We start from the raw sequence: 12,094 nt of genomic DNA, 5'->3' as shown, positions 1-12,094 counted from the left end.
TCGAACCCGCGGAAGTAGCGAGGGACGTAACAAGACCTCAAGGAGCACAACGCACGAGACTGACGTAGTGGCCGCGTCACGGTAAAAGCTTGTCCTCCCTGCTTGGAGGGAGCCTAACCGATTCTGCAGGCATTTTAAATAAAAGTTGTTCTCTCTCTCTCTCTCTTTCGTCTAAGACGGCGGCGCGCTACATCGAGGCACCCTATCGTCTATCCAACGGCGACTCGTTCGCTCGGCTCGACGTTCGGTGGCACCGCGCATGGAAAATGCTTCTTTCTTCAAGAAATATGCCATGTAAGTTTTCAAATTTTTTCCTTCAGATTTCATAAAGCGTTTGTGTATATTGGAGCAAAATATTAGCCTCTTAGATTGAGCATTTTTAAATTACAAGCGTTGTCTAACATTTCATTGTTGCTGCAGGCTGCGTAAGCCATGCGCTAGGGAGATTTGTCTTCTTTTAGCATATTTCTTACGTTGTTAACTTTTCAAAAGTGATTCTCAAGTGTGCGCGACTTCATCCCGATCATTTTGCAGCTTATTTCTAGTTAAACCGTTACTGTTTTGCAGAGTACTAATTTCCTAAAGTAAACAACTGCGTGACATCGTAGCCCTAATAGCCAACTTCGGATATTCACGGCGTTACAGTGGCTGGAACGGCGTATAGCCGTCGCGTGGCTCGGCCGCTCGGGTGACCTCGGGCGGAGTCTGCGGATTACGGTCAAAAGCATATTTTCTCGTGTCTGGTGCAATAAAACGCTAACCGCATGAGTCGCGCGGCAGCACGATGCGCAGTGCGCTGAGGACCGCTAAAGCATTGCCGCTCGGCGCTGTCGCCCAGGTTCTGGGTTTTTAGTAAATCGCTCATGATGCTGGAACCAGCTCGCGAGGCAGCCAATCGCAAGTCTTTGGGGTGCTCACCTTCGTTTTTTTTTTTTTTTTGCATGCAAAGTTTGTTTCCCTAGTCCGGTATGAGTGAAAATCCTGCAGACGCTCATTTGGTTTGATCCGTGCATATGTGAGCGCATCGAGACGGTTTAGTAAAAGCTTGGTAGGGTAGTATTGCAAAAAAAAAGGCTAGTGTGGCTAGATATTGCTAATTTTCGAAAGTTGCAGAAAAACGCCACTGCTTTCAATCATGTCTGCATTGCAGTATAGTAGCGCGCCGCTGCGCTGGGACCATTTTCTTTTTTTGGGGGGGGGGGGGGGGGGGGTTCGACGTTTTTCAAGAAATTTCATCAGTGTTGCTGTTTCGTGCAAGAAACTGGATATAGCGTAACTGTACTCATTTCCCAAACGAAGAGGCGGCGCTAACAAAGTAAGGCTGAAAACGCGTCTCTGTCGCTATAGGTCCTTCGCTCTGTGCAATGTGCACCAGCGGCAGCGACAGGCGTTGGGGTCGTCGTCGCGCGATGCATCGCCAGGGATTGTCGCCTATTTTTTTCTCTCTGTATCGTTGCTTCCGCTGCAGTAGATCAGTTGCAAAACCTACAAGTCACCTTCCCTGTGCGGCAGACATTCCTGCACAATGGCGGCATAGACCTTAATAGTTGGGTACAGTGCTAGCACATCGTCTGACGGGTAGGGCAATTGCCGCACCTCTTGCCCATTCGTCACAGTATTATTCGCGTGTGCATTGTCGCCCCACTATTACCCTCTCCGGTTAGTGTCCCTTTTCTAAATTTTCTTCACCCCTAGGGTGACAGTGCTCTCGCCTTTATTCCAGTGTTAAGAATGCCCGAAAACCTTTCTCTGACAATGGCCTGTGCGTGGGGAACTGCATCCCAAGCAGCTTGGACTGTGGTAGATGCATGTACTGCACCTAACTATTATTCCTGAATCAGGTTCTGTCGCCACTGTGCACGAATTTCTGCCTCACAGGGAAGCCGACTTGTAGGTTTTGCAATTGGTCTGTTACAGCATGTCCAGCAGGGCCGGAGCCTTCAGTGTGAGTGATGGGTGGGCTCAGGCAATTTCTGTTCCAGGCCGGGTTCGGGGTTGTAGCATGAGGCTCAGGTCGGGCTCAAATTTTATGACCGTGCACACTTCTAGTCGCGTCGGTTGTGTAGCACACGTTTGGCGCCCGTGCCTGCTTTTAATTTTGTTCTTCACACCATGACACTTTGCTCCAGCATCAAGACTGCATGAAACATCAGTATGCATTTTCCGGTCGTTATGTAACTGATCGTCCCACCGCCCTGGCACAGCTATGTTATACCATGTGTAACATAGAGTTGCAATTAGTCCATTTTTTGAGACAGTTTTCAATTGAAATTATAGATTAACTAAACAGAGAAGAGCCGTGGTATGCTGTTATCATGATTTAGAGGCATTTTGATGGAGACTTTCTTTCCTTGCATTTAGGGCTCTTTGCTCTATAACGCCTGCAGTCCAGCTGCTCCACTTGTATCATCGCACTGCTTTTGCACAAGCAATCATCTGCCATCAAAGGGGTGCTGCCTGAATGTGAGGCAGACAACATCATCAACATTTTGGTGCTGCAAACCTGTCAACAACTGTGGGAGCCTTGCCATGAAACATGCTGTGTGTAAGGAAACATTGCCTCGGTAGGTATGACACATTGCCCTTGTTTTGCTTATATAAAGGCTTTAAATGTTCTGCTGGCGTTTTACTAGCTCAAAACTTACTTGTTCAGAAGTCTTGCCCACCAGTATGCAGAAAATAATATCCTTCATGTCCCTGGCAGTGCTTTAATAGCTGGCGCTATATTTCATTACTTTATTTCAACAGTATGTGACTATTTCAAGTTGAGGCATGATTGAGTGAACCTGTGGTGTAATAGCACAATAACAGACATAGCTTGTTGAACTGACGAAGTAGTAGTCATTTGCGTAACATGGGAGTGCAGGTGATTTCAGTGGTGGAATATTTAGCATACTTGATTATGCTTGCATTACAAGAATTCGCAGGAAGCCTGTATTGAGGTTGCAGAGAAGAAAGCCATTCAGTATTGGTCAGGTTATTTGCCTTCCACCGTCCCTTCATTACTGCTACCTGCACTGTATGTATTTGCTCATACAGACATGCAGTTACTGACTGCTTGTACATTTCTGGTTTCCTACACTGGCTTCAGCCATGTAGATGTAATATTACTTTGATGTAAACCAGGCTATTTACTTTGCTCAAAGCTACAGTTATAAATAATTCTCTCCCCAAGCCACTGAGATTCGCAATTATTCTGTTAGCTGCCATTAGCTCCCAACTCGCTTTATTCGCAGCTGCAATGAATTTATTCTGTAAGCCTAGAGCAAGACATTTGCAGAAAGGAGATCATCATGCAATACTCGTTCACATTTTGTAAATTTTAGAGAACATTTTGTTTGTTTTTGCATATGCTTCTGCGTTCGGAAAACAGAGCAGACTTGCTTACAGTGCAGGCGGGGTGGTTTGCTGGACAAAAGGAAATTATTAGTGCAGCTGCTCATATAGGCGTGCATTCCTTGTGCATTTATTGCTCTTATATATGTGCACCTTTGCCTGCATGCTTGCCAGGGCTTTCCCCATAATGGGTGGCAGTGATCTTGCCGCCTACCTCTCAAGGGGACTCTCCTTTTCCAACTACCTGCCCACAACCAACTCCCCTCCTGGGCTTCAAATTTGTCATACTCAAGGCCGATTTTCTGTGTTTGATGTTACCAGTGACGCCATTTAAGATACGTAGTGTTCATCATTAATCCATTAGTTTTATTTCGGGATGTTGTCACCCCTTATATTCCTTACTCATATTTCTTTTTTTATATCCCCTTGCAACTGCCAAACGAAATAAGACGTATAAAACTGCCAAACTCCCGCAGTCTCTGAATGCTATGTCAACAAAAAAAAGCTTTTCCATATCTTAATAAAAGTAGAAATGATCCCCCGATTTTTATTTTGATTGTCATGTCTAGTCAAACGGTTTATTGAACTGCCACATGACCAAGCAAATTGCAACTGTAATTGCAATGAGGAGTCATGCGTTAGAGCAAGCATATGGATCTCGTGTTGCTTAGCTGCTTAACTCCAAATATCCTCCTTTGTCAGACAAGATATTTTTTTGAAACCTGGATGAGCCAGAAGAAAGCAGATTGGATCCTTAGAAGCATTGTTACTTGTTACACGTGCGTTCCACCCTTGTGTACATGAACTCGGAAGAATCGGGTCGAGTACGTGTGTCGAGTGAAAAATCAGTTGTGGGGTTCATGTATACACAGTCGGGTCGAGTAAAATGGGCGGCGGAGCGGGTCGCGTTAACTCGCTTGCAGGGGTAGGTTAATTCGTTTGACCCGCTTATCTAAAGGCATGTAGACGCTGTCCAATCAGGGAGTCTAGTTGTTGGGAACTCTGGGATAGGAAAAAGCCTCTGGAGCGGCAAAGAGCGTCACTCGAAAAGAATGCTTTTTAGCGCTCATCAACAATAAAAAAATATTCGAAGTTCTGGATAGTAAAAGGCAATGGGATCGAATACGAGTAAGAACTTGCACAAACACTTCGAATCTCGATGTTACGCTCTGCTACGATAATTACTCACTAGAAAGCGAGTTCATGTAGATATCAGCCGGGTCGAGAATGATGACCTTGCTTACTCAACGCTGATTCAACCCGGTGCTGTCGAGTCCATATACACAGGGCTATTGTACTTGTAATTTTGAGTGAACTCTCATGAGGTTCGTGTATTGCACATTAAATTTGAGTGATATTGGTGCTTTTTTGCGTATGCGCTGTTTTGATCTGTAAACAGTACTATTTCTCCAGACACAATTTAATTTTAATTTGAGTACAAAATATTGTCCATTTTTGAGAAAAAAAATTATTTGTGAGGCTGTTAAGAAATTTTGATTGTGAAATATGTTCACAAAATATCAACATTTTAGAGATACTGAAATATAAAATGTGTGCGAAACAACTTTTCAGCTCAGGATTAAACAGGTTTTTCAAGGAACTCGTGATAGGGTGAAAGTGAAAAATCACTGTCATGCTACATGTATCGTTTTTTTATGATCCCATAGTCACATCAAGCATTGTATTTTAAGGTTTGCTTAAGCAATGAAAATAATATTTGGCCTCAGGCAGATTACTATTCTCTATCTTGCCTGTACTCACCTATGGGACTCAAACGTGGAGGCTAACCAAGAGAGTTCTTCCTAAGTTGAGGACAACCCAAAGGGCTATGGAACGAAAAATGGAAGGGTAACATTAAGAGATAGAAAGCGTGCGGAGTGGGTCAGAGAAATAACTCAAGTTACCGACATTCTAGTAGAAATTAAGAAGAAGAAATGGACATGGGCAGGACATGTAGTGCGAAGAGAGGATAACCGATGGTCGCTGAGGGTAACAAACTGGATTCCAAGGGAAGGAAAGCGTAGCAGGGGGCGGCAGAAAGTTAGGTGGGCGGATGAGATTAAGAAGCTCGCAGGGGTCAAGTGGATGCAGCTAGCACAGAACCGGGTTAAGTGGAGAAATATGGGAGAGGCCTTCGCCCTGCAGTGGGTATAATCAGGCTGATGATGATGATGATGATGATGATGATGACTATTCTCTATACCAACAACTACTATGAATTGGTTTGAAGAAATCAGATGCCCGAGCACCACACCTGGTACCTGGACATAAAAATTACCCATGCATGCTAACTGAATATAATCTTGCACGTGGAAGGTTGCCGATGGTATGGCCATCTGATTAGCTGTGATGAGGGAAAATGCATACCTGGTAGGCTGCTAGCTGAGACGGAAGTACGATATCATTGTACTCAGATCTAGCATAACATATTCCTGCCTGTGCAAAGTAAATTTCTAGTACTTGCTCAATTGCTCTTTGCAGGCTGATTGTAATAATTTTAACTAAACAAGCAGCACTGTATGATTACTAGAACTTCTTATTGGGCTTGTTCGTGTTTATTAAGTATAAACTGAAGGCGCCAAAACAATGCACGCACTCAACAAAAGAACGGGACAGAGTTCCACTCACAACTGATTTATTGTGCAGAACACAGTACATATATATCTGACTGCCGGCAAATGCGCAAGGAAAACATTCAGCTACATCACATTCAGCATCATGTAGTTTAGGATAAGCTATGTTCAAGAAATGCTTTCTCAGAGAAAGAGGCTGTGGTATGAGGCATGGGCTTTTTGAACATATCTTAAACAACGTGATGCTGAATGGGTTGCTTGCGCATATGCCGGCAGTGAGATATATATGTACTTTATTCTGCGCAATAAATCAGTTGTGAATGGCGCTCTGTCCCGTTCTTCTTTTCTTGTTTGTGTGCATGTTGTTCTGGTGTCTTTAATTTATATAAGAGCACTGTATAAAACTATTCCTTGGCACATTACAAGTAAGGCAATTGTTTATAGTAGAATGCAGCGAGAAATAAAGCTGTGAAAACTAAAAAGCTGGAACTTGAAATGGTACGGTTATCTTGAGAATATTATATGCGTACACAGCCTTGACAATATCTGCGATGTACACATCTCCCTCAGTTAGCTGATTGAAGATAGCTTGATTGATTCTATCAGGGCAATTATTTTGGTATTCTGGCCGCAGTAATGTATGCGTGCCTGTAACTGGTGTACTGCGGAAAATATTATTTAATGGGTACTTTAATATCCAGTTTTGCATGCTTAGTAATCCATATTGTCTATTGCAGGAATGTTTACGACTTTTTTTAAAATTGAAAGTTCTGGAGCCTGAACCGTCATATTTACAGGAACTGTAATTCTATATGAACACTAAGCATCCACCTGAAGTTATCGGTTTGCCGGAAGCAGGTTTTTCCTTCCAAATATCTCTCTTTTGTATCTGGAATGGATATTATTTTGCATAAATGTTTATTATCCCTACGTCATAAGATGCTGCATGTCCTTGCAGGCCCAGAAACCTGTCGCAAAGTGCTCTCAAAGAAGCATGTGTGGCAATAGGCCTTCAATATATACAGTAGAGCCCCTTTATATTAAAGCCACTGAGGCCAGGGAAAATATTTACTGTATCATGGTCTTTACTTTATCAGTGGTTTGTGATGACATGGTCCTGAAAGTGCTGTCTAGTAGTTAAATAGGCACTTACTGAACGCTTCTTGTTGCTTAATGAAAAAAACCTAAATGTCTTCCATCTCGCGTTTATCTTTGCGTGAATTTTTTATTTTAAAATTTCTCTACATCTTGTGGAAGTACCTCTGAAGCACGAAGACGTGATTACGAATGCAACCAAGTTCGATTTCATGTAAAAACTAAAGGTTTGCATGAACATCGTGTCCCTTTTTGCTCGTTCTGTCTTTTAAAAGGCAATAAATGATAAATTCGCATGGCACTCAAATGCTGTAAGACCTTACTCGCTGCACCCCCACTTTCTGCCACCTCTGCCTCATGATTTGTACTGCACATTTTTCTTTCCCTTCCCTATTTCTTGCTGCACTTTTACTCCTTTACTTTCTGAATGCAACACGACGCCTCCTTGCTATGTTTGTAGACAGCTTTACTTTTTTCTTCGCGCTGCGCGCTTTGCCTCAAAGCTCCAAGGCTTCTGTAAAGTATGCTTCTTGTGACTGCTGCTACGGCTAGTAGTAAAGCCACCTAAACGAACACTCGGGGTTATTGTTCTGTTTTCAAATACAAAAAGTCTTGGCCTCGCGACTCTAGGTAGTGCGCGGGAGTCATCGCCATGGCCAGAAGCACTTTAACCGATTTTTACCAAAACATCTTTACTTTAAGGAGGGAAAATGTACAGTTGCCTATGGTAGATGAACTGGGACTTCAGTTTCACTTTACTATATCAGAGGTTTTACTATAGCGGGGTTTTGTATTTTGTACTCAATTGTATAGAGCACCCAGATTACAAATATGTGTTTGGATAAGTGTTTAGAAGGTGAGTTTAGATCATATGGTGATATATGCTTGTCTTCTGTGCAGATGTCATTTGTAAGACCCACGGGCCAATCTCCTCAACAAACTGTTCCTGAATGGTTGTTTCCTTGGGGTGCCCAGCTTACTACTGGGGCCATGCGCTTCCCCCGCCCCCTCAACCTCATCACTTGATCCATTGACCCTTGAATTCCAACTATCATGCTGAACACAGTCCGCTGCCATTTTCCATCCATGGTGGATACGCCCTGGAATGCACACATGCTCAGCTTCCTATTCCTGCAACACTTCTCGCGCTACAAGGCTATAGTTCATCAACCCTGCTCAATATGTCCAGCCCCTTCCATCATGACCAATGCACACTGCACCCCATCACCTCTACCTGCACTATCTGATCATGTGCTGCTTAGTGCCCTGTTTCCAATTGCACCTACCATCCTCTCCCATATTAACCGTGTACCCAATGCCTCCTGCACTGCATTTTGGCCCTCTGATGTCCTTGTGGCATGTGCATGTATATGAGCTCTCAATAAAATGTTTTCGGAAAATATTTTGCTTGCCTCATTTAATTGCATGGTTTTTATGGCTCCTCAGGGAGATGACATGCAAGGTGCTATTGAGAAATGACTGCATAAGGAAACCACAATTGTCAGTGACAGTTAAGCAAATGGCAGCAGTAAGGGCAAGGGTGAAATAACTGCTTGGCTAAAAATGGCTTAATATTGGCAGTGCCAGTGCCACATGTGCCGATGAATACTTGTTGCGTGACAATAAATACCAATATGTGATACTAGCGGCAAGGCAGGTTTATTGCCAATGTCGCTTGTGCCAATGAATACTAGTGGCATGCCAGTACGCGACACTAGGGGCACGGCCAGCTGATAGCCTATGTTGGCAGTGCCGGGACAAGCGCAATGTTGGCTTATAAGCCGCACCAATATATAAAAATGTAGTAATTTATCAAAAAGCCAGTGTTACGCCAATGTTGGTACCATATTTTGTCGACGTTGGGCCGCGGTTGGTGCGATGTTGGTGTGCTGCCTGGGGTTGGCTCCCCCACCCCTCCCCACGTCCCATCTCCCCTTCCCCCGAACACCAAGTGTGCCGCCGCGACATTAGGCCGGCATAACCCGTGTCCGGTATCCTCCCCCCCAAAGAATATCCCAGAGATCCTAGAAGAAGAAGTTGGCGGGAAGGAAGGGAAGAGTACGGGGGAGTAGAGTGGGGGCATTGTGAGCAACGCGTGCCTAGGCGGGAAGAAAGAAAGGGAAGTGAAGGTTGCTGCCCTTCCACGATGACTGCTTCACGGGGAGAAAAGGCTACAAGATGTGAAGTTGAAAGCGGTTTGGAAAACTGTTTTAGACAAGGCCCTCGGGCGGAGAGGCGACGAAAGGTCGAGAGAATGGAAACCATATGTTCTTTGCGCCAAGCTTGTGAGGAGGAATGCGCAGAGTTTTCCCTTGGCTTCGCTAAAACAACGAGAAGTGCGTTCGTAGTTTTTTGGTTGCCTCGACTGTTGGCTCGTAACGTTTTCAGTGGAACAATAATTTCGCTACATTTTTTTTCTAAATGCAAAATGCGCTTTACCTATGTGTTTCATTAATAATCACATACGTAAAACAACCTTCAGTTTTCGCGGAATCATTCCCGGTTTGAACAAATGGACATATTTTTTACTAAAGATGATGCACAGGTTCATGACATAGTGTTCATAAAACATCATCACGCGCAACTGAGTGGTGCAGCAGCCCGTATACTTGCTGTATTCCTAAAGGAAAAGAAAAGCGAAAACGACCATACCTACGGGTGCTTCAAGGTTAAAATTCCCATGTTATTGATTTTTTTTTTTCAAATCAGGTCGACGATTAGAGCAAAAAAAAGTCCGCATAGAACTGAGCGTGGGCATGTAAAGCAGCAACAAATACAAAATACTCGACGAGCTAAGATCTGAAGAACTAAATTGGAGTGTAGTGTGGTAATCTTCGTCTTCATTGCCACTGCCATGCATCGCGTGCTGGCACACTCGAGGACGAAGAAGTTGGTGCTGCCTTGCGGATTTGTCATGGCTGACGCTCCGCAGCGAGTTCCTCCTGAGCGGCTGGATCCATCTGGGTTTACCGAATAAACACACCCCTACAATTGGTGCAGGTGCTGCTCCGTACGTTCCCGTCCACAGTGGAACTAAGAAGCCGCACATTTCCACCTGCTTCCACCATGGCGGACGATACTGCCTCAACATCACCGCCCCTCCCAACCACGGTCCTGTGTTCTTGAGCTCTACGGTAGCGTGACCTATGCCTCTTCAATTGCATGGCTGATCAAGACGTCGACGATTAGTTGTCGGCGTACGAGCGTGTCAGTACTTACAACCGATGGTACGACACTACCAAATTAAGTAACGTAATCTTTTACCTGATTGAGGTGGCGAACCTCTGGTTTCGCAACCATGATGCAGACCTGCCATTTTGGTCTGTATTTAAGAAGAATTTTGCGGAAGTGTTCGGCCGCCCTGCAGTTGCAAGCTCCGGGCAAAGCAACGCTTGCGCGAGCGCACTCAGCAGGCCGAAAAGTCATTCACGAGTTACATAGATGACATCGTTGACCAGTGCAAGCGTGTTAACCCCTTAATGTCCGAAGCGGATAAGATAGAAAACATCATGAAAGGCATCTCTGACGACGCGTGCCAGATGCTATGGGTGAAAAATCCTGCCAAGGTCAGTGACGTAATCAAACATTGCCAGAGCTACGACGTGCTTCGTAAGAAGCGCGCTTCTACCCGGCGGTGCGGTGTTAGAGACGACACCATCTCTGCACTAGCTCTGGGCGGTTCTACTCCTTCAGAGGAGAGCCCTTTGCTTCAACAAATCAAAGCCTTCGTTCGAGAAGAGTTCGCCCGCCAGCTATAACGGGTCCCTCAGTTACAAGATACTGGCCGCCTTGTTCCTGACATGGCTCCGTATTTGGCCCCTACCATACGGCGTGCCATGCAAGACCACATCCCTGATGTCCTTCTGCCCAGTTTCGTGCTCCCTCCCAGCCCAGTGCTGCCGACCAGCCCCGTGCCAGCGCAAGTAACGGCACCACTAACGTACGCCCAAAATGCGGCCAGGCCGCTAATTCCATCAGGACCTCTTTCCTACCAGGCCGCCCCTTCTAACCTTCTTTTGGCTTTGGCTGGGTCTGCATTCAATGTCCCAAATGCAAGGGTACGCCAACGCCCTACGAACCATTGGCATACCGCAGACAACCGGCCAATCTGCTACTCTTGTGGGCTGCCCGGTCATGTCGCACGCCTTTGCCGCCAACGCTTTCCATCTTCTCGCCCTAACCTTTGGAACTACTCTTACGATACCGACCAGCCCTCGCCGAGAACTCTGCCCGGTTCCGACTTTGTATCTTGCGACAATCAAACATATACCAATCGCGGATCATATTCCCCTCGTCGCCGTTCGCCATCTCCGCTACGACGTTCTACCGGCACTGTTGAAGGAAACTAGCAGTCGCAGTTCCCGGAGCAAGAACTGCGTTTGGTTCGAACTCTTCCAGTCCTCCGTGTTCTCCCGCTAACGTAATGCGAGTGTTTGTCGACGGCGTCGCAACACTCGCTTTTGTCGACACAGGCGCTGCCCTATCCGTCATCAGTGAAGCTCTTTGCCGTCGTCTTCTTTGTGATACCGTCTTGGGTGATGCCCCTACCCAGTCTGCAAAACTCCTTGTCGCCAATGACACAGACATTCCTCCATTTTCTGCTGCCTTCGTTCCACTCTCCTGTGAAAGCGTTACTGCTGCTACTGTCTTCTTCACACCTTCCGAGGCCGCTTCACGCCATCCCTGCCTCCTGCTCCCATTTGCTGTTCTGAAGTTAGAAGATGGCCTTAGTGCAATGTACGTCTCAAATCCATTTTCGTGCCCGTCCGTCCTGCTACGCGCCGAGTGTCTCGGTCGTATTGAAGAACTTGATCCTGCACTTGTAAATACTCTTCCTGCCACACCTACTTCATTAGACGTTAACGTTCTCAGCTCTTGTGATATAGCGACCGCTTCGACACCACCCGATGTTCTTCAACAAGCTATTGACGCAGATCTTCCACCCATACAACGCGATCAACTCGCCGCTCTTCTACAGAACTTCACTTCTGCCTTCGACATTCCTCACACCGCGCTGGGTCGCACGTCTGTCATTACGCACACAAATGACACTGGTACAAACGCACCTTTACGACAGCGTCCTTATCGCG

General features: G+C 45.6%; 1 long non-coding RNA gene across 1 annotated transcript; it reads left to right on the top strand.

Moving 5' to 3' along the window:
• Positions 1 to 223: 223 nt before the first annotated feature.
• Positions 224 to 7,949, top strand: LOC146193300 (uncharacterized). Its single transcript, XR_014706432.1, has 3 exons — positions 224 to 294; positions 2,362 to 2,564; positions 7,905 to 7,949. It is a non-coding gene; the product is annotated as an uncharacterized LOC146193300 (long non-coding RNA).
• The last annotated feature ends 4,145 nt before the right edge of the window (positions 7,950 to 12,094 follow it).

Source organism: Amblyomma maculatum, chromosome 4, assembly GCF_055883805.1.
Source record: "Amblyomma maculatum isolate TAMU_Amacu chromosome 4, ASM5588380v1, whole genome shotgun sequence".
Taxonomy (NCBI): Eukaryota; Metazoa; Arthropoda; class Arachnida; order Ixodida; family Ixodidae; genus Amblyomma; species Amblyomma maculatum.
Note: the sequence above shows the minus strand (reverse complement) of the source record. Positions and strands in the feature narration are given on the sequence as shown.